This window comes from Mesocricetus auratus, unplaced genomic scaffold, assembly GCF_017639785.1.
Source record: "Mesocricetus auratus isolate SY011 unplaced genomic scaffold, BCM_Maur_2.0 Super-Scaffold_100022, whole genome shotgun sequence".
In the NCBI taxonomy this organism is placed as follows: Eukaryota; Metazoa; Chordata; class Mammalia; order Rodentia; family Cricetidae; genus Mesocricetus; species Mesocricetus auratus.
The window spans coordinates 9,545,912-9,558,512 of NW_024429203.1; the positions used below are offsets into that span (position 1 = coordinate 9,545,912).

The 12,601-nt window shown below is 42.7% G+C and overlaps 1 protein-coding gene and 1 long non-coding RNA gene across 4 annotated transcripts in view; one reads left to right on the forward strand and one right to left on the reverse strand.

The window, feature by feature from the left end:
* The window catches only part of LOC121133510, a 29,297-nt gene extending 18,253 nt beyond the window's left edge, over nucleotides 1-11,044 (forward strand). For all 3 annotated transcript variants that reach the window (XR_005870375.1, XR_005870374.1, XR_005870373.1), the window contains one exon: nucleotides 10,315-11,044. This is a non-coding gene — a long non-coding RNA (uncharacterized LOC121133510). The remainder of the gene's footprint in view (nucleotides 1-10,314) is intronic.
* Nucleotides 1-12,601, reverse strand: part of Ntm (neurotrimin) — a 969,232-nt gene that overhangs the window by 820,290 nt on the left and 136,341 nt on the right. The gene's annotated exons all lie outside the window — the stretch shown is intronic.

The window sequence follows — 12,601 nt, forward strand, 5'->3', positions numbered from 1 at the left end:
TGTGAGGCAACATGCAGATGGGACTCAGGCTGTACTTACTGAGCACTCCCAACATCAAAACACCATGAAGAATACAAGGGAAACATACTTGTTAGTGAATATAGAACTAATGAAAGATGGAGTAAGCTCCAATGTCTATACATAAGTAGAAGATGAGAGAAAGGATCCTAAGCTAAACTATAGATTGGTATGCATAGAGAAGACCAGAAATAACCATTCATCCACACATGTGTCCCTTAAATATTGACTGAACAGGTACCAGTATTGGTATCTGCGAAAGGTGATAGGTATATTGGAAGACTACAGCTCAATTATTTAGAAGCAAGTATCAGGCCAGGAAGCAGAACCCATGCCTGAATCCACCACTCATTCAACAAATAAAAAGTATGAGGTTATTATGTGCTGGTACTGGTGCAAGTATTGCTTATTGGTTAAGATTGTATTGTATATTGATTAAACATCTCTGCCACTTTAGGTGCTGCCTGAAACTCCAAAAGTTTCCCAATATTTTTCAGTTATTATTTCCTTAGTTATAAAATGCAGCTAATACCTCATAGAGTAGATATGAGCCTTAAAGTGAATATATAATGACACGTATACATATTATATGTGCCAGTTATGTTTATGATCATTTGTTATTACTATTTTATGATGATGATGATAGTGCAGCCTCAGTTGGTGAAATATCATCTGTTATAGTCTGAATACCCTCTTCAAAGCTCCTGTTGAAGCACAATTACAATCTTGGGGGTGCAAGCACAGGACTTTCCAATAAGCAACTAGGTCATATGGGTGGGGCCCTCATGCATGGATAGGTTTTGTTATATGACTTGGTTGACCACCCTGGAGATGGTTTGCTGGAGAGCACCTCTTACTCCTCTGGCATGGACTTGCTTTTCGTTCTTCTTTTCACCAGTGGCATTACTCCACACAAAGATGCTGGTTCCTATGTTTCCCATTTTTCAGGATCAAAGTGAAACCACCCTCTATGTCTCCTGAGTTAGCTTCTTTCTGGATTTAATTATATCAAAAGAGAAAGGACTGGGAGGCCTTCCTTGAACATACTTAGTTCAGATGGGGATTAAAGGCATATTCCCCCCCCAATCAGAGCTTTTCTGAAATCACTGTAAGGTAAAATAAAAATATACCTAGTTAGAGTAAGTTTAAACAAAGGTGAAAATTATGTGTGATGGAATGAGTAGAATGTTATCAACAATTTTTTTATTGCTTCCTAAATCTACAAAGTTGTCAGAGCCTTAAAACTTTGAAAGGCAAACATTCAGAGCCAATCCAGGTCAGGTCTTGGGCCTATTAATATATTAAGAGCATGAATTAAAAGCCCACTATCCCCTAGTGGCCATTTTGGGAATGTGGGAAGCAACACAAGTTATAGTCCATGGTCCTGAATCTTAGAAATAGCCAGGGAGGAGAGAAATTATATAAAATGACTCTTGCCCATGATGGTGTGGGGAAGCTAGTTGTGCAGCAAGGTTTCCTCTTTCCCTGGCCCCAACAGGGGCAGAGTCAAGCTCCCATGTCAATATCCAGGAGATAAAAATCCTTAGTTTTCGCCTAGGCAGGTGACAGAGAATCTGTACGGATGGTGATTAACCCACTTTGGTGACAGAACTCATGTCAGGAGTGAGACAGGTGTGTGGCAATGTGAATTTCCTAGCAATAGTGGTGTTCACTGGGTGTGAACGACAAATTGTGATCGCAACTAAATTGTTATTGCTCTTGTAATAAGGCGGGGGGATAAGTGTGCAGAATTTAGAATCTAGTTCCAAAGTGTGAGGTATGGAGGGCATTTTATAGAAAATGGGGGCATTGGCCAAACAGGCTGGGATTCAGAAAAAGACTTCCAAGGGATGATGACAGAAGCTTCTCATCCATTCAGACAAAGCAGAGACAACAGAGAGGCTCAGTTCTGTGTGTCTGGGGATTCAAAAATAGGCACATTAGTCTCAGCACACACACAGTTACTCCTTCTCTATCCACAAGGGTAGATAAACCTAACATAGCCATACTGCCACACTGCATTGCCACAGCTCAGGACTAGATCCCAGCCAAACCACTGATGTCACTCAGTATCCCTGGTTATGCACTCACATGGAAAACAGTATGCCCATAAACACACACATAAAAACCCACACAAATATGCACGAACACACACACACACACACACACACACACTGTGAGGTCATACAATGATCATCAAATTAAAGGTCTTCCCATTCAGACATGGAGAGAAATCATATGAAGTCCTTTGTCACCTTGAAAGCAGTTTCTGTGACCACACCCAGGCCTGAACTGTACTGCTTAGCCATGCTCCAGCCCCTGATTCAAATCAAATGCTGACACTTGTTAATATTGCTCTAAATGTCACTGCTGTGGTGCTGACCCTCCCTCCCATCCCCTCTTGCACCCCAAGTTGCCCCCAATATACTATTGTTTTAAAGCAGCTCTTCTGTTAATTAAAAAGTGGGAATCAATTGGCCTCATCTCTCCCTTCCAGGCTCCTGTGCACACAAGGATTAGAGCTGCCTCTACTTAAGTCAATTAGAGATAAGGAGAAGCTGACATTTCTACAACCAGCCTTATCGCACTGCTCAAAAATGGCTCAGATTAACATGTACAAAGATGATTTCTTTAGTCCTTTCCCCTCCTCCTTTACTTTTTTTTTAATTATTGCAGGGAAAGCTGACAATCTAAGCTGATGGTAGATATGTACATTCTTGCCTATGATGAGATGCCCTCCAGAAATATATACCTGACCTGCTTAGCTGAGAGCATCACTATAAACCCACACCTACCAACTAGGTTATGTATAACCCCTGAGGAACCCCAGTATTCAGAGAAATACTAAATTTGTGCCTATACTTGGGACAATAAAATTTTGATGCAGTAGAAACAGTGAGAAGGGCATCAAAGGACATAAGTTCAGATTCTGCGGTGACAGTAAATGTGTTCCTAGGATTCCAGCTACTCTGAGCCTTAATGGCTTTATCTGAGAAATGGAGCAATAGTGTTTGCCTAAGAGCACTGTAGTGAGAGCATACATGTGCAAGTGCAAACAGGGAATTTAGTGCAAGGGGTGCTCATGTGTTAAGTTCAATGGGAACACTGTGAAATAAAGCTCAGACTGAGGAATGTCAAAATGGAGAAAGGAGGCTGTTCACAAGTGATCCTATGTATTATAGAACAGGCTAGTTGTTGGTCCCAGGCATTTACTACACACACACACACACACACACACACACACACACACACACACACCTACACTCATCGCTATTAAACTCTACAAGCTTATTATTATGATCTGTGTTTAAAAATGAAAAACCTTGGGTTCAGAGAGATTAATTAAGTTGCTGAAGATCACACAATATGAGGAATGGCAGAGCTGGGATCTGAACCCAGAGCCCATTATCTTCCCATTACTTCTTGCCCCAGTGATGCTAAATAATCATGGGAAAGAGAAGTGGTGTAGTCCAACGACCTCTGCTTCATTCCTGCAGTGGTAAGAGAGCTACCTCATTGACACTGCTCTGTGAACATATTAGCAATTTTCCAAATGTACTGAGTCCATTAGCCAGACTCTCTGACTACCTTTGACTTTACCCATCCGGGCTCTGTTAAATGCTGTAGCTGACCTTACTCAGCCTCAATAGACATCTTCTAGCATTTCCCCACATCGCCATTCAACAAGCAGACTTCTCTCATATAGAAATCCTTTATTAATCCACTTCTGGCAAGCAAGCTGACTTTCAAACAGTGCTTACAATACATGACATGATAGGCCAGAGTTGAGCTCTCTGAGTGTGTTTACACACACACACAAACACACACACTCACACATACACCACAGACTCTGGGATTCACTACGCAGACAATGCTTCAAGGAAGCACTGTTGTCTTGACTGCCACGTGTGTAATGGCAGAAGGATGAACCTGGACTCAGCCCCTCAGACATCCTCTCAGCTGGGAAGGGACCTCACTCTAAGCAATATCCCTTCTCCAGGTGGTCATGACCAGTGGCTAAATATAGACCTGGCAATCTTAGCCTACTCAAATCTCAGATTTTCCCTGAAGGACCATTCTCACTACAGAGCTCCCTCTGGGGTTACACAAGGTAGCCGTTGACCTTCACAACAGTCTGAGTTGTCCCTCTATGCAATCCAGCTTATTCGCCTGTCTTCCCACACATGGTGCCTTGATTTCAAGAGCACTCCCCAATCAGCAACTGATTTGCTAAGTTATGCCTCCAACTTTGTTTTCTGAAAAAAAAGAAAGAAACTCACGTAGTTGCTGTTAGCAACACTATTTAGCCAAGATCACTTGGTTAATAAATGCCTAGAGTTAGAAACCAGGTTAGTCCTTGTCCTAGGTAGGATTAAATACCATGACTGATAACAACTTGAGGAGGAGATAGCTTGTTAGGTTTACAGGTCACACTCTACCATTAGGGGAAACAGGCAAGAACCAAAGCTGATGTCATGGAGGAGTGCTGCGTATTGGTTTGCTCTCTGTGGCTTGCTCGCTCAGCCGGCTTTCTTATAATACTCGGGACTACCTACCCAAGGACAGCACTGCCTACTGTGAACTGGGCCCTCTTATATAAATCGTTAGTTAAGAAAACGCCCCATGCATTGACCTACAGGCCAGCCCAAAGGAAGCATCTATTCAGTTGAGGTTCCCTCTTCCCAGAAGGTTCTAGCTTATGGAAAGTTTAAAAAACTAAGCAGTGTACTCCCAGACTAGAGCCACACACACACCCATGTGTCCCCCCTTGTTTTACTCACATGGAGAGACCTTTCTGTGCACTGTACCCAATTGTCATTATTTGAGGCTTTAAGATTGTTGTTTATTATCTTCAGTTGTCCCTTTTAGAGGGACTGTGTTTGATTAGCGATGGCCACAAGTTATCTGATAGCCCTGCCATTGAGATAAAGCTTCCATTTTCCACCCCTCTGAGTCTAGGCTGGCATTATGGTCTTGCTAATTCAATAGAGCAGAGAGAAGTGATCCCACATCAATGCCACACCAGCCTGGAAACACTGATGTTTCCCATCAGTGTCTCACAAGGACTTGACTGACAAATGAAAGTTCAGGATCCCACACGAGACAATGTGGAAATGTTCCAAGTTTCCATGGAAAGGTAAGCAGCTCGCACACAAGGTCTCCCACACCATCAAGTCATGCATGTGATGCTGTCTTAGAAGCTCTACATGGACTCAGTCATTGTCTATACCACTTGGTCCCAACTGATAACACAAAGATCAGGATAATCATCAAGTTAATGCCTTCTGAATTTGTGACGTGAAAGCCTGGTTGGAGGATAGTTTGTTACACAGAAATAGCTGATTATAGATCAGAGGCATACAACTGGATTATACTGAAAAGTGCCCTGGCTGTCTTTTGAGTTTTCCTTCTTTGTTTTAACTGATCTACCCATCATTTCAGCTTTACTGCTGCCTTAGTATTTTCCTCTTTGTATTCAGGCTTGCCTAGAGATCTTTATTTTTTCATCTCTGGATGGATCTTACTATTTATTCCCCCTTTCCCTATTAATTCTCAAATGGGTGACCATCATATACAACCTCCAAGTTTGCACTACCCCTGTCCTTCTTAACTTTTGAATTCCTGCTTTTACCTCAATTGTTCTATGATGTAAAATTCCTGAAGTTCAGGTAGTTTTGAACCACAAAGCCTGGTGGAATTTTTTTTACGTATCCATTGCTTTAGGGAACCATACTCACAGCTCTCCTCAGATAACCAAAATGACAAAATATGAACTGCCCTCTTTGGAGCAGCCTTGATATTCATTCATTCATTCATTCACTCCATCAATGAGATGTCTCTGTGTCTTGAGACTCTTATGTTACTTAACAGGAGAAATAATGGCCAGTTCAGACAAGAATATATTAAAGACAACTGACATAGACACTACTGATCTAACTCAATTATGGTACACATCATTTTGAAAGACTTGTAGAGGCTTCTGTGGCTTAGGGGCCTGTGTTCTGTCCCTTTAGTCAGCCCAGCATGTCTCAGCACTGGCTTCATATTTGAATCACCAGCAGAGATTTTAAGAAACACTAATCATTGAGTGTCACCTCTGGAGATGCATTAGTGTGGGCTAGGGCTCGGGAATTAGGAGGTTTTAAATGGCCACTAAGTGATTTTAATGTGCAGTAGGGGCTTGAGAGCCATTGACTGACCTAAATCCCTAATAAGGCAGCTTAAGATCATTTTACCTTATCTGTCCTCCGTGGAGACAGAGGAAAACAGTGGCTGGAGAATGAGGCCCTTGAATTTAACTGCAAGCACTGGACAGCTTTTCAGTCTCAGGTTAAACAAGCCCAGTTCTTCCAACCTTTCTATGACATCCATATTTGCAGCACTTTAATCACTCTTTAATCTTGTTTTGATTTAGCTCAAATAGGTCTGTTTCCCTGGAGAAAGCTTTCCAAGTTAGATGCCTCTGTTTTACAGAAGCACATAACCCTGATAGTTCATCAATTCAGCTGTGAATTGCACAGGAGTTGTTATGAAATATATATCTGGAAAGACTCAGCAGACTGTTGAGTTTCATTCCTAGGTTTGTGCTAGCTAAAAATGAAACCACACATCCCAACCAGGAGACCTTTCTCTGTTGTTCTGAAAGTATGGCTAGCAGTATATCTGGTCACTTGGCTGAAGGGTCACCCAAGGATACTCAAGACCTCACTTTCATCTTCCTGAATCTTATTGTCTTTGGGGAATTGCAGTAAACAGTGGTCCCAAAGAAACTCTGGTTTGCTCAAAAGTCAACCTGCAGATGCAGAACCTAGGAATGGGGCAGGGGAGGGGAGGGATCTTGGACACAGTCTTGGCCATTCAACACACATGAGCTTGATTGACCATCATTAAACTTTCTCTAATTGGAGTCACATTTGTTGTCCTTTCATATACATATGCATGGCTGTTCTTTCCTCTAAGTCACATCAATTTAAATTTTAATTTGCTTATAATTCCAAGAGAAATTTGGCCTATTATTATATTGGAAATGAGAGAAGCATAGCACAAAGATCTTCAGAGATGGCAAACAGGAGCAGAGGCAGCGTGTTCTGGGCAAGGGGATCGTAATAACATGCTGAAAAGAGAGGCTTCATTCATGTGGGAGCAGGTGTCTGTCAGTCTGGGTTTGGAAGGAAGGGTGGAGACTGGTCATCTCCTGAGAGTTTTTCCCCTTCAGGGTATTAACACATATATAAAGCTTTTAGGTCCTTGAGATAGAGTAAGAATCCAAAGCATGACAAAGCATGACTTTTAAAAGTTCTTCCTGCAATCTGAGTCTCTAAGAAAGGTTCATGATCGAAGAACTTATTAGTGAAACCTGCGTTGCTGTTTTAGATGTCACAGAAGCATGGAGGATGGAGGCTGAGGAGACAAGATGTGTGTTGTTTTCCAGGGTTCTTAGAACTACGTGGTATAGTATAGGTCTTGACTTCCCTATTCATAAGCCAGATATGCCATTTCTCTCTCTCTCTCTCTCTCTCTCTCTCTCTCTCTCTCTCTCTCTCTCTCTCTCTCTCTCTCTCTCTCTCGTGTGTGTGTGTGTGTGTGTGTGTGTGTGTGTGTGTGTTCTGATAGTAATTGAACCTAGGGCCTTGTATGTACTAAGCAAGCATCTACCATTGAGTTACATCCCCAACACCTATTGATCATTGTGTGGTCTTAGGCAATTTCTCCAAACTTTAAAACTTGTCTTATCTCACAATTGCGATATTATCTATAAGGAGGACTGAGAGAATTTTGGTAAAATCCTTAGAATTAAAAAGTACTTCCACATGTAGAATGCCCAATAAACCCAGTTATCAAAAGTACCACTGTAGTTAAATGATTTAGCACAAGTGCAAACACAGTTGCCAGTGCTAAGTCGACTCTGGATCTTTCAAAACTCTGATGCTACGTTGTCTGATGATCCCATGATGCAACTGTGGAGGGGGCAGAAGCTGACCAGTGTGTTCAGTGCCACTTATGTATTAATGCAGAAACAAGACCAATGAAGCTTCAAATCAAGAATTGGGCCGGATCTCATTAATTCTATGCTCCCCCTTTCCCACACAAGCCACCTCTGTGGATTCAGGAGGGGTTCCCTGTGATACCTTCAAAGGGAGAAGAAGGGATGGGAAGGGGAAGAAAGACTCATCTGTTTGAATTCACAAATCAACCCTGGAAGAAACTAATCTAATTCTTATTTAGAAAAGCAGGTGAGGGGCTGGGGATTTGGCTAAGTTGGTGGGGTCCTTGCTCAGCGTGCATGAAGCCCCAGGCTCATTCATAATAACACATGAACCAGGCAGAGCGCTAGCAATCAGAAGATCAAGGCAGAAGAATAAGAAGTTCAAAGTTATTCTCAGATACATATCAAGTTGAGTTTTAGACCAGCCTGAGATCTATAAAACCCTGACATCCCCCCAAAAAAGCAAATGATACAATATTTACCCAACACTGCTTTAAGACACCCAAAAGCATGAACCCTCATTTCAGTCCATTTAGTCACTATTAAAGTCATCATGGGTTATTTACTGATGCAACTGAAGGCAAATCATAAGAAAAATATACCTACAATGCAAGATACTTGGAACACATTGCACCTGAGATGCCCCTGAAAAATATTGTGGAAGCAATGTTGGTCTAATTAATTACTGTGATCAGGTATCTATGGAAACAGCCATAGATTTGTCCTTAAGCCAGACAAGCACTTACTCACTTAATAGCACAGGATCCACCTAAGCTGAGCTTGATGATTACACATATTAGTTCCTCGCATCGCATACAAGAAACAGAGAGAGCAGAAAGGATAAGGGAAATAAACACACAGAGGAAAGAGAGCCTGCCACACAGCGCGATCCCAAGCCTACAGTGAGTAGCAGGAAATCCAAAGCCAAAGGGAGACTTCATTCACTTGCCACTGCTTCTGAATGAGCCCCGTGAAATGCCCCCCCTTGGTGCCACAGTGCACGGAAGTATCCTATTAATAGCATGCCTCAACTGCTTTACTGGGTTAAATGGGTTAACTGGGCTTTTGTTGTATGGCCTTGTAACATTGTAACCATTTATAACATAATTGCTATGGGAAACTGTGTTCTGAATTCCAACTACTCAACTTGAAAACCGACTTCTGAAATACATGCGCTCAGCAGAGCACCCTATGTCTCCAGAGAAACAGCAAAGGGTTTAGAAAGAGTCCCCTAAGCCTCTGAGGGTACGGGTGCCCCTATAGGGCACTTTCCACGTGGGTGATTAGAAACTTCAAACTTCTCTGGTCCTCAGTCAGCGGCAGTAGAGCAGACATCGCTCCATCTATTTCATCTGGAATGTAAGCGCCACCAGGGCAGGAACCATGCCCCTTCATCACCCCAGCTCCTCTAGCCCTCCGTAAAGATTTGGGGAGTAAAGGAACGGAAGAATAATTGCCTACCTCCCAGCACTGTGAGCAGAATCGAATGGGATAATGCATGTGGAAACAATTCAAGAAGCTGTAAAATAGAATACAAATGAGAGACATGATAATTATAACCTATTGTTACAGACAGAATGTCACCTTCTGTGCGTTCCATGTAAATGAGGATGTTTGTGTTAGTGTTAATTCGAATGGCTGAGCCAATATCTAGAATTCTGAGTAGTACAGATGGGCCATGCAACCTAGGATAGCAGCAGGGGATGAAGACAGGAGGGAGGGGTGCCTAGTGAGAAAGCAAGCAGGGAAGTTAGAAAGAGTGGGGCTGGCGGGAAAATGAGCTAGTTAAAGCAAAAGACTACAGGTAGGAACATTCAGACCCAGGCATTGGTTAAGGATTTTCATGTACCTGGAGAAGGGAGGGCAATTCTATCTGAGCCCAGGCAGAATCACAATGAAGAAGGGTCTGAGGCTATTTTACAGATTTACAAACAAAAATAAAACAAGAAATATGACAAGAGGGAGGCTAGTGCCTGGATAACAGAATAGGGAAAACATACAGTCATTGCTAAGACACGGGATTCAGCACATAGCAGGATGAAGCTGGGCTCAATCAGATCTTGGCCCTCACTTGTGAGCTTGAATGTTGTTTCATCTCCCAGAAACTCCTCCCGGGACGGAGACGTCCAGGTCTACTTGCTGATAGCAAGGTGTGCAATCAGGGAAGAACCTGGAAAACTTAAACGGGAGGAAGCAGGTTTTGATGTCTGGCCCACAGTACAGTGGCCATCATGCCTGTTTGACAAGTGGATTGGGTGCCAGGGTATTTGGTTTCCCTACATGTGACCAGATCTTACCTGTGTCTTCAGACTGGAGTGCCTGTGAACTGACTGACACTGAGCAGCGTACACCTCGCCTGTGGCACAGCAAACCAGAAGTTGCCTCCTGATCACACATGTGAGTCGAAGGTGTTGTGATGTGAACTTTCTCACCAAGCTGCTTTCCTGTGTTTGAGAAAAGCCTGAGGCCACTTCTGATGGTCCCTTCTGCAGTCATACTATCCTGTCTTATTAAGACAGATAGACACCTCTTCTTAAGGATCTGAAGTTCCAACTCCCGCAGCCAATCCTGCCATGCTGTCTAAATTGTTCCTGCCTATGTTTCTTTGGGAATCACTTGAAAAGCCTGGAAATGAGGTGGGAAAGGTTCTTCTTTATCATTAGATAAATATGTATGAGAGAAAGGGACAGAGACAATCATAAGAGAAATTCTTTCAGGTCACTTCTCCTGTTCCGGAGTCCCGGGTGTCAAGTTAAATTATAATGCAGGTAATGCTGGAGTACGATTTTTAAGAAGGTCGTCACATTGCTTCATGAACATGGGTTCAAAAAACTGAGAGTTTAGCCATAGCAATGTCAGAACATCTCCTGAATTAATTACCTGTGCATCTGTTGTATGGAATGAAATAAGACCCACTTTTCTGATACGTAGGATCATTGGGTAAATGAAGAGAGACAATATATGTAAAAGCACTTGGAGAAATTAAAAACACACTCCAGAAATAAAACATTGATTAGCAGGGGCCTATTCAATCAAGAACTGCTTTCTCTGCTTCATACATTTGTTTAAATATACATAAATGCACAGGGTCATCAACAGAACATGTACTCTTCATCTAGCTCTTTGGGTAAACAGCAGTGTGTGTGGAGCAAGTTGTCGAAATTTTCTAAGCAAAAACTCCACATAATCCTTATTCTAGTTTTCTCTGTGTCTATTTCTCCACCTAGAAAGTGCATAGAAAAGGGGGATGTTTTCTTCCACTTTCCCACAGTGATACATATGATAGTTCAACAAAAATGTGTGAATTAGCCTGGGCATTGGCAACAAGCTTTATGTGTGTAATCTCCATGAAACATCTCTCATTTGTCTACTTAAACACCTGATGCAGCCAAACTGGCCAAATGATTAGAGGAAGTCACTGACTCCAGGGCCATAACTCTGTAAGTTCATTATGTGTGAGTTACGGTTTTGAACCAGACTTGGCTTCCAAGGCAAGAACCTCGCATTCCTAAAATAATGTCCCTGACACCAGCAGAAAATGATTTCTACAATTCTCACCTTGAACTCATGTACAACTCCTACCTCATTTGTTACCTGTTTCCTGGATAGGTGACTCTATCTGGCCCTGTCATTTTGCCTTTAATTATCCCCAGCGTTTAAAGGCTCATGCTCATGGCAGAGGAGGCTGCAGAGGGCCAAATTGCCTTAGCAGGTGATTAAACACTCAGGTGGAACCAGGAATGCCATGCACCATGGGCAGAGAGCTCTGTTTCTCATAGAGTTAACGTCTGCTGATGACATCCCAGGGTCAAGCATGGTAGAAGCAGAGAGAGCAAGCCTACTGCGTGCTGGCACTGCACTGATGCTTAGTGTGGAGTGACTAAATGAATCCTTAGAAATGTTCTACTGTGGGACACAAAGTCTGGATCAGAAGCTGTTCCATGAAAGGAATGGAGTCTCATATCCCGAGATTCTGACCGATTCATCCTGGGGTTGGCTATGGCATCCGCATTGTGAAACCACGAAATGATGACACCAAGGCTTTTTAATGGCTGCCAATATTAGGAACAGCTAATATCACTGGAGGTTTATTACTTGCGAGGTATCTGCAGAAGCCCCACAAGGTGTTCCCATCTGTATTTCCTGCTTTTTGAAGAGGGATCCACACCTTAGAAAAGTCAGGGACTTGCCACAGACAACGCAGCTCGAACCTACCAGAGCTGAGACTCTTGCCCTTTTCCCCACAACCCTGAATACAAACCCTTATCACCATTTTATCATCTGTGGCAAAACCCTAAGCTGGAAAATTAAATCAAAGTGTGTATGTTAGAAGCAATTTTCTTGTTTTCTCTCCTGGGGCACTTGTGGTGATGCCAGCTGACTGGCCATCATTATTATTATCACTATTAACAGATTCTACTGCTTAAGCCAGAAGCCAGGTTTTGGAGGCATAAATTCCAGAGGCAAGAGCCAGGGGAAATGCACACAGTAATCGTTCCAGTCACGAGGATGGTGGTCTGCAGGGAAGCGCACATTTGCTTCTATCCCCCAGGGTAGTGACTGAGGAAAGGCACTTCGTAACACATAATTAAGATA